The sequence below is a fragment of the Eleutherodactylus coqui genome, chromosome 3 (assembly GCF_035609145.1).
Source record: "Eleutherodactylus coqui strain aEleCoq1 chromosome 3, aEleCoq1.hap1, whole genome shotgun sequence".
Lineage (NCBI taxonomy): Eukaryota > Metazoa > Chordata > Amphibia > Anura > Eleutherodactylidae > Eleutherodactylus > Eleutherodactylus coqui.
In genome coordinates, this window is record NC_089839.1 from 153,927,978 (window position 1) to 153,940,109 (window position 12,132).

Below are 12,132 nucleotides of genomic sequence, written 5' to 3' on the forward strand. Positions count from 1 at the left end.
TAGGCTTTATCTTGTCCTGGGTAGCCCTATCCCTAAGGGGGCCATATTTAATCTGTCAGGTCAGGAGATGAGGCTCTTAAATCCTATATTTCAGAGGCTTTAGCCAAGGAACATATCAGACCATCAAAGTCACCAGCTGGAGCAGGCCTATTTTTTGTTTAAAAGAAAGATCACCATAAAGAATCAGTGCTCGCTCCCTCTGATCACTGATCTGTTGAATCAGGTCGTGGGAGCACACTGCTTCTCTAAGCTTGACCTTCGGGGGGCTTATAATCTCATACATATTAAGTCTGGTGACGAGTGGAAAACCGCATTCAACACCCTGTTTAGGGCACTTCAAGTGTCTGGTTATGCAACACCCCTGTGGTTTTTCAGGGATTTATGAACGCGGTCTTTCACGATTACATACCGTAGGTGTTTTTATGGTTGTCTATTTGGAAGACATTTTGGTGTACTCGTCAGATTGGGACACACATGTCAGACATCTCCATTTGGTGTTAGAGTGGCTACGGGAGTACCAATTGTATGTTAAATTGGAGAAGTGCTCATTCGGAGTCAAAAGTGTGTCATTCCTTGGGTATATCAACTGATGTGTGTATGGAGTCAGACAAGGTTGCTGCAATCACACAATGGGTTAAACCAGATAATTTGAAGGCTCTTCAGCGCTTTCTTGGGTTTGCCAACTTTTACAGAAAATTTATCAGAAATTTTTCAGTGATTGCACAACTGCTGACTGATCTCACTAAAAAAGGAGCGGTCGTGACGTCGTGATCTCCAGAAGCTTCAGAGACGTTTGAGCAACTTAAGAGGGCTTTTTCCACCGCGCCGGTGCTGGCTCAGCCGGACCCTCAGAAGCCCTTTTTAGTGGAGGTAGACGCTTCTGAAGTTGGGGTCAGTGCAGTCCTCTCCCAGGAAGTGGAGGGCCGCTCAGGGTTTAGTCTGTGTGCCTTCTTTTCCCGTAAATTCAGTAGCGCCGAGCGCAACTATGATGTTTAGAACAGGGAATTGTTGGCAATAAAATGGGCATTTGAGGAATGGCATCATCTTCTGGAGGGGGCCCAACACCAGGTGACAGTCTTCACTGATCACAAGAACTTAGTGTATCTTGAGAATGCTAAGCGGCTCAATGCACAGCAAGCCAGGTGGGCGCTTTTCTTCTCGAGATTCAATTTTACAATCACGTACCTGCCGGGAGATAAAAATGTGAAAGCTGACGCCCTCTCCCGCAGTTTTGGGACTCCGGAGGTTGGAGACTCTTCTCCGGAAGGCATCCTCCCTCGATGTCGTGGTGGCAGCTCTGATATGGAAACTTACAGCTCAGCTTCAGGAATATCAGCTAGAAGCTCTGGAGGGGGTTCCGGCAGGGAAGTTATTTGTACTGATGTCTCTGCGGTTGCTGATTCTGGAGGAGTCTCATTCCTCCATTTTTGAAGGGCATCCAGGGGTCCAGGGGACTCTTGAGCTATGTTTCCAATTCTACTGGTGGCCCGGCATGGCACAGGAGGTCCAGGAGTTCGTAAATCGGTGTTCAGCTTGTGCACGTGGCAAGAGTCTCCGTAAGAACCCTGAGGGACCATTAAGGCAGTTGCCAGTACCTGGTAGGCCATGGTCGCACGTGTCCATGGATTTTGTCACTGACCTGCCTCTGTCTGAAGGTTGTTCAACCATTTTGGTAGTTCTTGACAGGTTCTCGAAAATAGCCTGTTTTGTTGCTCTGAAAAAATTACCGTCTGCCGCTGAATTAGTGAGGATTTTCATTAAAGAGATTGTAAGGTTGCACAGAATTTCGGATCGGGGGGTGCAATTCGTGCCCCAATTTTGGAGGGCCTTCTGTAAAAACTTGGGAACATCTCTGTCTTTCTCATCAGCGTTTCATCCGCAGACGAATGGGCAAACGGAACGTAAAAATCAAGACCTAGTACAATACTTGCGTCTTTTTGTGGGCGAGAAGGTCAGTCAGTGGGTAGAGTTTTTACTGGTGGCCGAATTTGCCATAAATAAGAAGAACACAAAAACCTGGAGAAAGGAAGTGGTCATATGCAACTATGTAGTTGTAAAAGGTCCACTGTTTCTGAGCCATTTGAGGTCAGTCAGAAGCTCTATCTGTCCACGAAGAATTTAAAATTGAAGCTCCCCTCGGTAAAGCTTGCACTGTGTTTTATCGGTCCCTTTGCCATAACGCGAGTCATTAGTCCTCTTGCCTATGTGTTGGATTTACCAGATTCTTGGAGGGTACATAGGGTGTTTCATAAATCCCTTTTGAAGTTGTTTATCCCTCGGTTGTGCCCACCCACCTACTCAGGTGCAGGGTGAATTCGAGTATAAGGTTGAAGATATTCTGGATTCTCAGTTGGTGCAGGGGTCCCTGCAGTACTTGGTTGCTAGGAAGGGCTTTGATCCTAAGGAACATTCCTGGGTGCCCGCGCGGGAGGTCCATGCGCCCATTCTCGTTCGGCGCTTTCACAGTCTCAATCCTGATAAGCCAGCGTCTTGGTCCGGGGGCCCGAACTTCCCCTGTCAGAAGGGGGTAATGTTACCATGAGGCCTGTCAGGGACCCTGGGTGGCAGTGGCACGGTTCGCCGCAGTGCCCTGGGATGACATTGCGCCCTCATTCATTCGGGTCGGCGAGCGGCTGCGACGCCGTGCTCTGGTGTGTGGGCACATTCTGCAGAGGCACATCGGTACATGCAGTCTGAGGAGAATCTAATGCTGCTCTATGTGTATACATATGTTATTCCTCGGTTCCTCAACTTCATAAAATTTTCTGTGCGAACAACGGTTAAGCACCTGTGCCAAATTAACTCGGGCGAAGCTGGGTATAACTGCTAGTCCTCCTAGAAGAGCCAAGCAGAATCGCTGTAAATAATGGCAGCGGTAACTGACTACTATTTAACATGAGTTTAAATGTGATTGGATAATTCTGAACACAACCACATCCCTAAATATAAAAAGGTGTGTTCACACTTATGAAACCACATTATTTTAGTTTTGTTATTTTTATTTTTCTACCCTAAATGATTCCATGGAATTGCACAGATAAGGGGTCACATAGAAGGTGGAAAGAAATCTCAAATGATTTTTCTTTGTTGGATTTTTTAACATGACAAAACCATGGCATTTTAACAGGTGTGTGTAGATTTTTTACATACAGTGTACATCCTGCATAACCCAAGCCCGTGGTATAAAAGCAATCATTATTAGATTTAATCTCTCTTTAACCAAAGGTTCAGGAAGTTTATGTTACATTTCTTACATAACAAGGAAACTGAAATGAAGCTTATGAACGTCCTGCCCTTCTCTAAAGAATCTCTGGCAATGACCCATAAAGGTTACAGAGTGAAGAAATGGTCACCCATGGGCAGAGGCGTAACTTGAAGCTCCTGGGCCCCATGGCAAAAACTGTAATAGGGCCCCCAAATATAATGCTTTATTCATAGAACTGGGCTCCCTATTTGGAGAGGAGAGGACTTATGGGCCCCTGAGGCTCCTGGGCCAGGGTGCAACCGCATTCCCTGCATCCTCTATAGTTACGCCAGTGCCCATGGGCATCCTAGAACACTATATTATTCACAGCAGCATTAAAAAATGAAAATTAAGGTTCAGGATGTGGACTAGATATAGCATATATTATAGTGCTTTTAATATTTTAAAGGCAACCTGTTATTTAATTTTTAGCCTTGCTCACTGTGATTGTCCACTCATTGCAGGAATTCTCCAATCAAAATTAGCCACCGGTTGACCTCAACAGTCACATACTCATCACTGGCTAGCTACAGCAGAAACTGAACACCAGCGGTGGATCGGGCACCTTGCAGAATGGGAGTGGCAGGGTTCGGTGAGGTGAGTATGATCTTTTTTATGTTTTGCCACCAATATGAACTATTTTGAAGAAAAATATTCCCCATAAAAAACCCCTTTAAGAACAAGACATTGCTTATTCTTTTTATGTGTACATAGTTCTGATAAGTAATTGTTTATTTCTGATTTGTTATTACTATGTAATTGACCTTGATATGTCTGACTGGCAGTCTGTGCAAAACCAATTGTTATATATTTAAATACCTAGGCCCTGCTTAGTTACAGTACCCATGTCAAGATATAGAGGGGTCTTACAGGCAAAGACCACATCAGTATTATGCGCTTTTACCTCTGAGCAGCAAAGCACCTATGAGTCATATCAAAATATAAATGTAAATGAAAGGTAATTCTCAAAAATATAAACTAGTAGATTTTCAGATGCTGCTCTAGGTCATCCATCTATTTTACTAAATCCTGAGCAGATTGTGAGCCACGGAGCGAGATGCAGACGTAGTGTAGTTGGCAACCTGACAAGGGCAGAAGCAAGGGAAATGGCTTTTAGAAGGGGAGGGAGGATGCAGGTAAAAGCATTTTTGAGGGGAGGAGGTAGCTATAAGACAGGGAAAAGTCTGGAAGGGTAAGAATGACGGAGCTGGGGAGAAAAGGATGTGAGGTGATTTAAGGGGGCAGGACACATGGGGCACAGCAGAACTAGCAACAAGCGCCAAAAGTTTGTCCCTTCTGCCCTCCCTGTATGGTGAGGTAGGTAGGAGTTTCATCGGATATGGAATTGTTGAGGGTTGTTGCTTCACAGCAAGGTTTGCTCATTATCTTGGTGTTTGTGGGTAAAGGATCCCTGAAGGCAGAATATTTGAAGGTATTTTTAAAGGTTTTTTGTTAAAGGAGCCAATTGGAAATTTTAGCTGTTATGATACATCTGGTTTTGGCCCTCGTGGTGGTGGATCTGGGCCCCAAAAGTTTAATTTACTGCACTACTGTATGCTGAGATGGATGTCCTTGTGCCAGGTGCTTGTGCTAAGGGTAAAGGTATTGGAGTGCACTTAGACTACTAGTGATTTGATAGCAGAAGATGGTGGTTGCCTCCAGGGACTCTGACTTTGGGATTGCTAAGATTTTTATGGAATCTGTAATGGTCATATATTAATGGTTTGATATTTGATATAATTTTCAATGTTATTAAAGTTATTTAACTAGATTGGCCTGATGTTCTCTACGTGAACATAAAATGTTTGGAAAAAAGGTGGAAATGTTTTAAGAATTGTCAAGCCGAGGATTCGGCTTGAACTGTTCGCCATCTATGGCTTGGTCTTCCATGTTTTGGGGACATGGCAACAATCAAACTGGTAAGCACTTAATATGAACGTCACTTAAGAATGCTTGACTCTCCTTAGCGGTGCTGTTGGCTGAAGCACAACAGTGCTGCTAGACTTAACATATGAACTTTGACCTGACCAGACGGGTAACTCAATGTATGAAACTCACATTTTATGACTTTACGGAGGTGGTGAGGATGTTGCAAATCTAATGACACCAAAATCATCCTCCAAAGGTCACGCTAAGGGGTCAAAGTGTGGTGCAAGAAGAAACCTGTAGGCTTTTTTATATTAGATATGTAATAAGGTAAAAGTATATTGTTTAATAAAATGGCTGCTGTTTGCCAGGATTGGGAGTTCTAGTCTTTATTTTGAGTAGGAGCCCAATGATAAAAGAGTGGGGGTTGTACCAAGTAAAGCAAGTCTTAATCACCTCTAGTCATAATTGAAAATTCTTTCTACCTACCTTAAATGGCAAAAAAAAAACAATTTTGCCACGGGAAAGGTAGGCTAGAAGGATTCGGAAGAAAGCTCATGTATCTTTAATTCAGTTTTTCGTCTGATGTGCTTTCATATATTTGTTCATTTTCTACGAAAAATAGCTTAAAAGTGTAACTACAGGGGCATAACTGTATTGGGCACAGAACAGGTATGGAGAGAGATCTCATAATCTTAAACTATAACTGTGCTTTTGAAAAACTTTTGACATGTCATAGGGACATGTCGATAGTTATGATTGCTGAGGTTCTGGGTGTTGAGGCCGCTATCGATTGCTAGACCAAAGTAGCTGCAGTGCTCACCTGAGAATTGTCACTGCTCACTAGCTGAAACAGAAACCAAAAAAAGTGGCACCAGCACTCAAAATATATTTGTTATCAGAAATATACTAAATTACAGTATACACACTAACCACATTAAATAATGCAAGGTTCTTGGTATATAATTTAATCAAATCATATTGGCCAATCTACCAACATCCAGGTGACCAAGCTTTTAGATGGGTCCTAACTAGAGATGAGCGAGCATACTCAATAAGGCACATTACTCGAGCAAGTAGTGCCTTATTCGAGTACCTGCCCGCTCGTCTCTAAAGATTTGGCTGCCGGCGCGGGTGACAGGTGAGTTGCGGCGGTGAGCAGGGGGGAGCGGGGGGAGAGAGGGAGAGAGAGATCTCCCCTCCGTTCCTCCCCACTCTCCGCGCCCCCTGCCGGCACCCGAATCTTTAGAGACGAGCAGGTAGGTACTCGAGTAAGGTACTACTCGATCGAGTAGTTTGCCTGATCGAGTATGCTCGCTCATCTCTAGTCCTAATACTAGTAATAGGTGGTTTGATCTTAACCTGGGAAAGATGGGTACCTATCTTTAAGAATGCATGTAATAAAAATTGGAGAACAGTGGATTTCTTACTGTATAAATAATAATGGGTATTTTGACTAAAATATCGGTGAGGGCTCTCACTGCTGAGGCTCCCACTGATTGCCAAAACAGGGGTCTTATATCCCACTGAGAGACTTGCAAAATTAATTGAATGACAGCACACATGTTGAGCTACTGCTCCATTGTTCTCAACAGGAGAGTTCAAGCTCAAGTGCTCACCAATTTCCAATGTTGTCATTAAATGGGAAAGCTGGAGATAGCTGAACACTTGAATTTGGCTATTTGCGGTACTCCTATTGAAATGAATGAAGCGCTGGCTGAGCAAGAGCACTGCCTCTCCTTTCATTTCTCAAAGCAATAAAGGAACCCATTTTCCAGTGATCACTGGGAGTCCAAGAGGTTGCACCCCATCAATTATCTAGTTATTTCCTATCCTATGGATTTGTGATAACTTAATACCACTGGAATATCCCTTTAAGGTAGGCATCATGTCTAAGAATACGCCAATGTTTTGTGAAGATTCCTCTTATTGCTTTATGCCCCGGTATCAAAACTGTAATGAAACTGAGTTTGGGAAGGATGATTACAGGTTTAGTCTTTTTTGTGAATCTTTCAAATACTGAACTTGTGTTTTTGGATATTAACCGATCTATTCTTAATATTTTCATTTCAGTGTCTGGTGCTACCATAACTCAGCAATAGCAATATGTTCATTGTCTTGGGGTCATATTTCACTCCATTCACTTACATGCTCATGTCACCTCTAGCTCAAAAACATCTCTAGAATCCACCCTTTTCTTATACTAGAAACAGGCCTGCCTTGATTCTTGTCTTCATTGCTGTAACTCACTACTGATCGGTCTTCCCCTCACTAAATTCTCCCTTCTGCAATCCACCCAGAAAGCAACAGCCAGGCTTATAATTTTGTCCAACCGCTTCACTGATGCCTCCAACTTGTGTCGGTCACTGTACTGTTTGACCGTCCAATATAGAATACAATTCATCACTCTCATCCATGAAGCTCTCCACGGTGCTGCACTGCACTATATCTTCTCCCTCATCTTTGCCTACCACAGTACCCATGCTCTCTGTTCTACTAATGACCTTAGACTAAGGGACCTTTCACACTAAACAATAATTATCATCCAAATTCTCGCTGCATCGGGAGAATCTGAACGATGAATGTTCAGTGTAAATACTGCCAGAAACTGAGAATTTGTTTACTTATTGTTACTCATTCAGTTTGTGTAGCCATAAAAATCAAATGATGATTGGCCTTATCTTTGAACCACTGTTTGTTTATGGAGGTTGGTGGAAGGAATCTCTGGCCAGCTCCACTTTCATTCATTCATTATCACTCCTGATAATCACTGGGACAACTGTTGGGTGTTTAAGCACAACAGTTGTCCCATGTAAAAGGACCCTATTTTCCGCCACAGTCTGAATTGCACATGCCGATCTCCAAGACTTTTCCTGAGCTGCTCGAGTCCTCTGGAATTTGCTACCTCAGACAATTTGGTTAATCTCTAACACCCACAATTTTAGGTGTTCTGTAAAATCACATCTCTTTAGTGAGGCCTGCCACATTCTTTAAAAGCCTTTTTACACGGCACGATTATTGTTAAAAAAAAACAAAAAACGTTGGATTAGTGTAAAAATAGTCAACGACTGAACAATATTATTTTCGCTTGTCGTTCATCGTTCATTTTATGCAGGTATAAAAATCATTGTTCATTGGCAAATTGTTTGATTTAAACAGTGATCATTCAGTTATTCCCATTCACTGGTACAGTGACTGAACGATTGAGTAAAAGGAAAATGTAAATGATTAATCTGCTTGTTTAAACTACCTGTATTTTAAAGCAAACAGCTCTTTCATCATTTGCTCATTCACTCCGGCGAAAGATTTCTTGCTCCATGTAAAAAACACCTCAACTCTTCTCCACTTATCCCGTTTCTACACTCTCCATCTGAAACTGATCTCAGTATTCTCCACATCCTATACATTTTAACCCCTTAGTGACCAAGCCTGCTTGCGCCTTAATGACCAGGCCAAATTTTGGAAATCTGACATGTGTACTTTAACATAGAATAGCTCCGTAAAGGTTTTCCATATCCAAGTGATTCTGAGATTGTTTTTTCGCCACATGTTGTACTTCATTTAGGTGGTGAAAATAGTCCGATATAATTTGTGTATATTTATTAAAAGTGCCAATATTGGGAAAATTTTGAAAAAAAAATATCGTTTTTTCACATTTTCGATTGTAATATATCAAATATGTGCAAACATACTGTACAAACTTTTGCTAAGATATATATTTCCATCTGTTTACTTTATTCTGAATGCACATTTGAAAGACTTATGTTTTTTTAACCATTTAGGAGACGTACAAATTTAACATTACTTTTCAGCATTTTGAGGAACACTTTATTTTCCTGCACCAAGCCAAGATAGCAAAGGCTCATAGGTGTCAGAATGATAGCTACCACCACAAATGACCCCATTTTAAAAACTACACCCCTTAATGTATTCATTGAGGGGTGTCATGAGTATTTTGACCCCACAGTTTTTTTTCAGGAATTAATTCAATTTTTGCAAATATGTCATTTTGAAGACATATTTTTTTTCTATAGTTTACATGAAAATGAGGATTTACACCCCAAAATGGATACCCCTGTTTCTCCCGTGTTCAGAAATATACCCTATGTGGCCCTAATGTTATATCTGAGTCCACAACGGGGCCCAAAATGAAACAAGTAGTCAGTGTCTTTCAGAACAGAAATTTTGCTTGAAGTCCTTTTATGCCCCATAGCCCACTTGTAGAGTTCTTGAGCGCCCAAAACCATAGAAAACCCCCACAAATGACCCCATTTTGAAAACTAGACCCTTTAACGAATTTATCTAGGGGTGTACTTCCCATTTTGACCCCACGGTTTTTGAATGAATTCAAGGAAAAAATTGTGATTTTCGTTTTTTTGGCCATTCTGTCATTTTAAAAACAGCTTTTTTTGTACAGCACACATAAATGAAGACTTGCACCCCAAAATGGATACACCAGTTTGTGCTGTTTTAAGAAATATACCCATTGTGGCCCTAATATGTCCGCATGCACAACGGGTCCCAAAATGAAAGGAGTAATCGGTGGTTTTCAGAACATAGATTTTGCTTGAAGACCTTTTAGGCCCCATAGCACACTTGTAGAGTTCTTGAGCACCCAAAACAATAGACAACCCCCATAAATGACCTCATTTTGAAAACTAGACCCCTTAACGAATTTATCTAGGGGTGTACTGCGTATTTTAATGCCACAGTTTTTGAATGAATTCAAGCAAAGCAAAAGGAAAAAAATGTGATTTTCATTTTTTTGGCAATTCTGTCACTTTAAAAACAGGTTTTTTTTGTACAGCACACATGTGAATGAAGACTTGTACCCCAAAATGGATACCCCTGTTTGTGCTGTTTTCAGAAATATACCCATTGTGGCCCTAATCTTATGTCTCGATGCACACCAGGGCCAAAAATGAAAGGAGCAGTCGGTGGCTTTTAGAACATAAATTTTGCTTGAAGGCCTTTTATGCCCCATAGCACACTTGTAGAGTTCTTGAGCGCCCAAAACAATAGAGAACCCCCACAAATGACCCCATTTTAAAAACTAGACCCCTTAACGCATACATCTAGGGGTGTACTGTGTATTTTAACCGTAGAATTTTTGAATAGATCTAAGCAAAGCAGTGGGAAAAAATTACGATTTTCATTTTTTGGGCAATTGCGTCAATTTAAAAACAGGTTTTTTTTGTACAGCACACATATAAATGAAGACTTTCACCCCAAAATGGATACCCCTGTTTGTCCCGTGTTCAGAAACATACCCATTGTGGCCCTAATCTACTTACAGGACACATGGCTAGGCCTATAATGAAAGGAGCACCCGTTGGATTTCAGGGTACAACTGAATAAATTCCAGTTCCCATCGCCCACTTATAGAGCCATTGAGCGTCCAAAACTATAAAGAACCCCCACAAATGACCCCATTTTGAAAACTAGACCCCTAAACAAATTCATCTAGGGGTGTACTGCGTATTTTGACCCCACAGTATTTGACTGAATCTTATCAAAGCAGAAGGAAAAAATTACGATTTTCATTTTTTTGAGAATTTTTTTCAATTTAAAAAGTTTTTTTTTGTACAGCATACATAGGAATGAAGACATTCACCCCAAAATGGATACCCCTGTTTGTCCCGAGTTCAGAAACATAACCATTGTGGCCCTAATCTACTTACAGGACACATGGCTAGGCCTGCAATGGAGGGAGCACCCGTTGGATTTCAGGGTACAACTGAATAAATTCCAGGCCCCATCACCCACTTATAGAGCCATTGGGCAGCCAAAATAATAAGGAACCCCCTCAAATGACCCTATTTTGAAAACTAGACCCCTAAACAAATTCATCTATGGGTGTACTGCGTATTTTGACCCCACAGTATTTGAATGAATCTAAGCAAAGCAAAAGGAAAAAATTACGATTTTCAATTTTTTGGCAATTTTTTCAATTTAAAAACAGGTTTTTTTGTACAGGGTACATAGGAATGATGACATTCACCCCAAAATAGATACCCCATTTGTCCCGTGTTCAAAAACATACCCATTGTGGCCCTAATCTACTTAAAGGACACATGGCAAGGCCTGTAATGCAGGGAACACCCGTTGGATTGCAGGGCTCACCGCGGTCCCCGGTAACATCTCCTGGTTCCCGGCTACCTTCAGGAGCCGGGAGCCAGGAGATTTTAAATTTGCCGGGGGCTCCCGGGCTTCTGCGCGTGACATCATTGCCTGGCGCGCATGTGCAGAAGAGCGGCGGGGGGTCCGGGAGGACTCCGTCTCAGCAGAAGACCCTGGAGAAGGCGGGTGAGTAATTTCAGCTGCCCTGATGGATCTTTAACTTTTTTTGTACGTTTTCTCACTTTATTGCGATCGGCGCTATCCATTGGATAGCGCTGATCGCAACGCCGGGGGAGGGTACCCGCAGCCCGGGATGACAGCTCCATGCTGTCGGCTACCTGCGGGCACCGACAGCATGGAGCTGTCACGTCCAGAGGCCACGGGGCTTTATTCTCTGCAGGATGCATGTTTTTACGTCCTCAGAGGGTAAAGCCCACTTGGGCAGGACGTAAAAAGACTGTGGGCTGGTCGTTAAGGGGTTAATGCACACCTTACCTATGTAGAAATTGGCTGGTGACTAGCTCATGCAACTTTATATATCCTACCCTATTTATATAAGATGGCTGGACTGTTATACAGAACAAGAACTTGTACCTCATGTGTCTCACTGCTACTATTCAATTTAATTATTCGTCTTATACTTATGTAATGTCTGACTGTGTCTGTACATGGAGCTTCTAATTTGTAAAGTGCTGCAGAATATTTTGGCGCTGTGAAGATGTATAAGGTTTTCTTTTGTCATAAGCATTACATGTATAACCTTAGTTGTGACGCATGCGTTCCTTTACTTATACAAGATTTTTGTGTGAATGGGTGTGAATGCTTCTTTGCTTTTCTCATTAGGCTGGCCACCTAATGCTTTATCGATCCATTTCTTTTCCTGAGACATGTTGTACTACAGC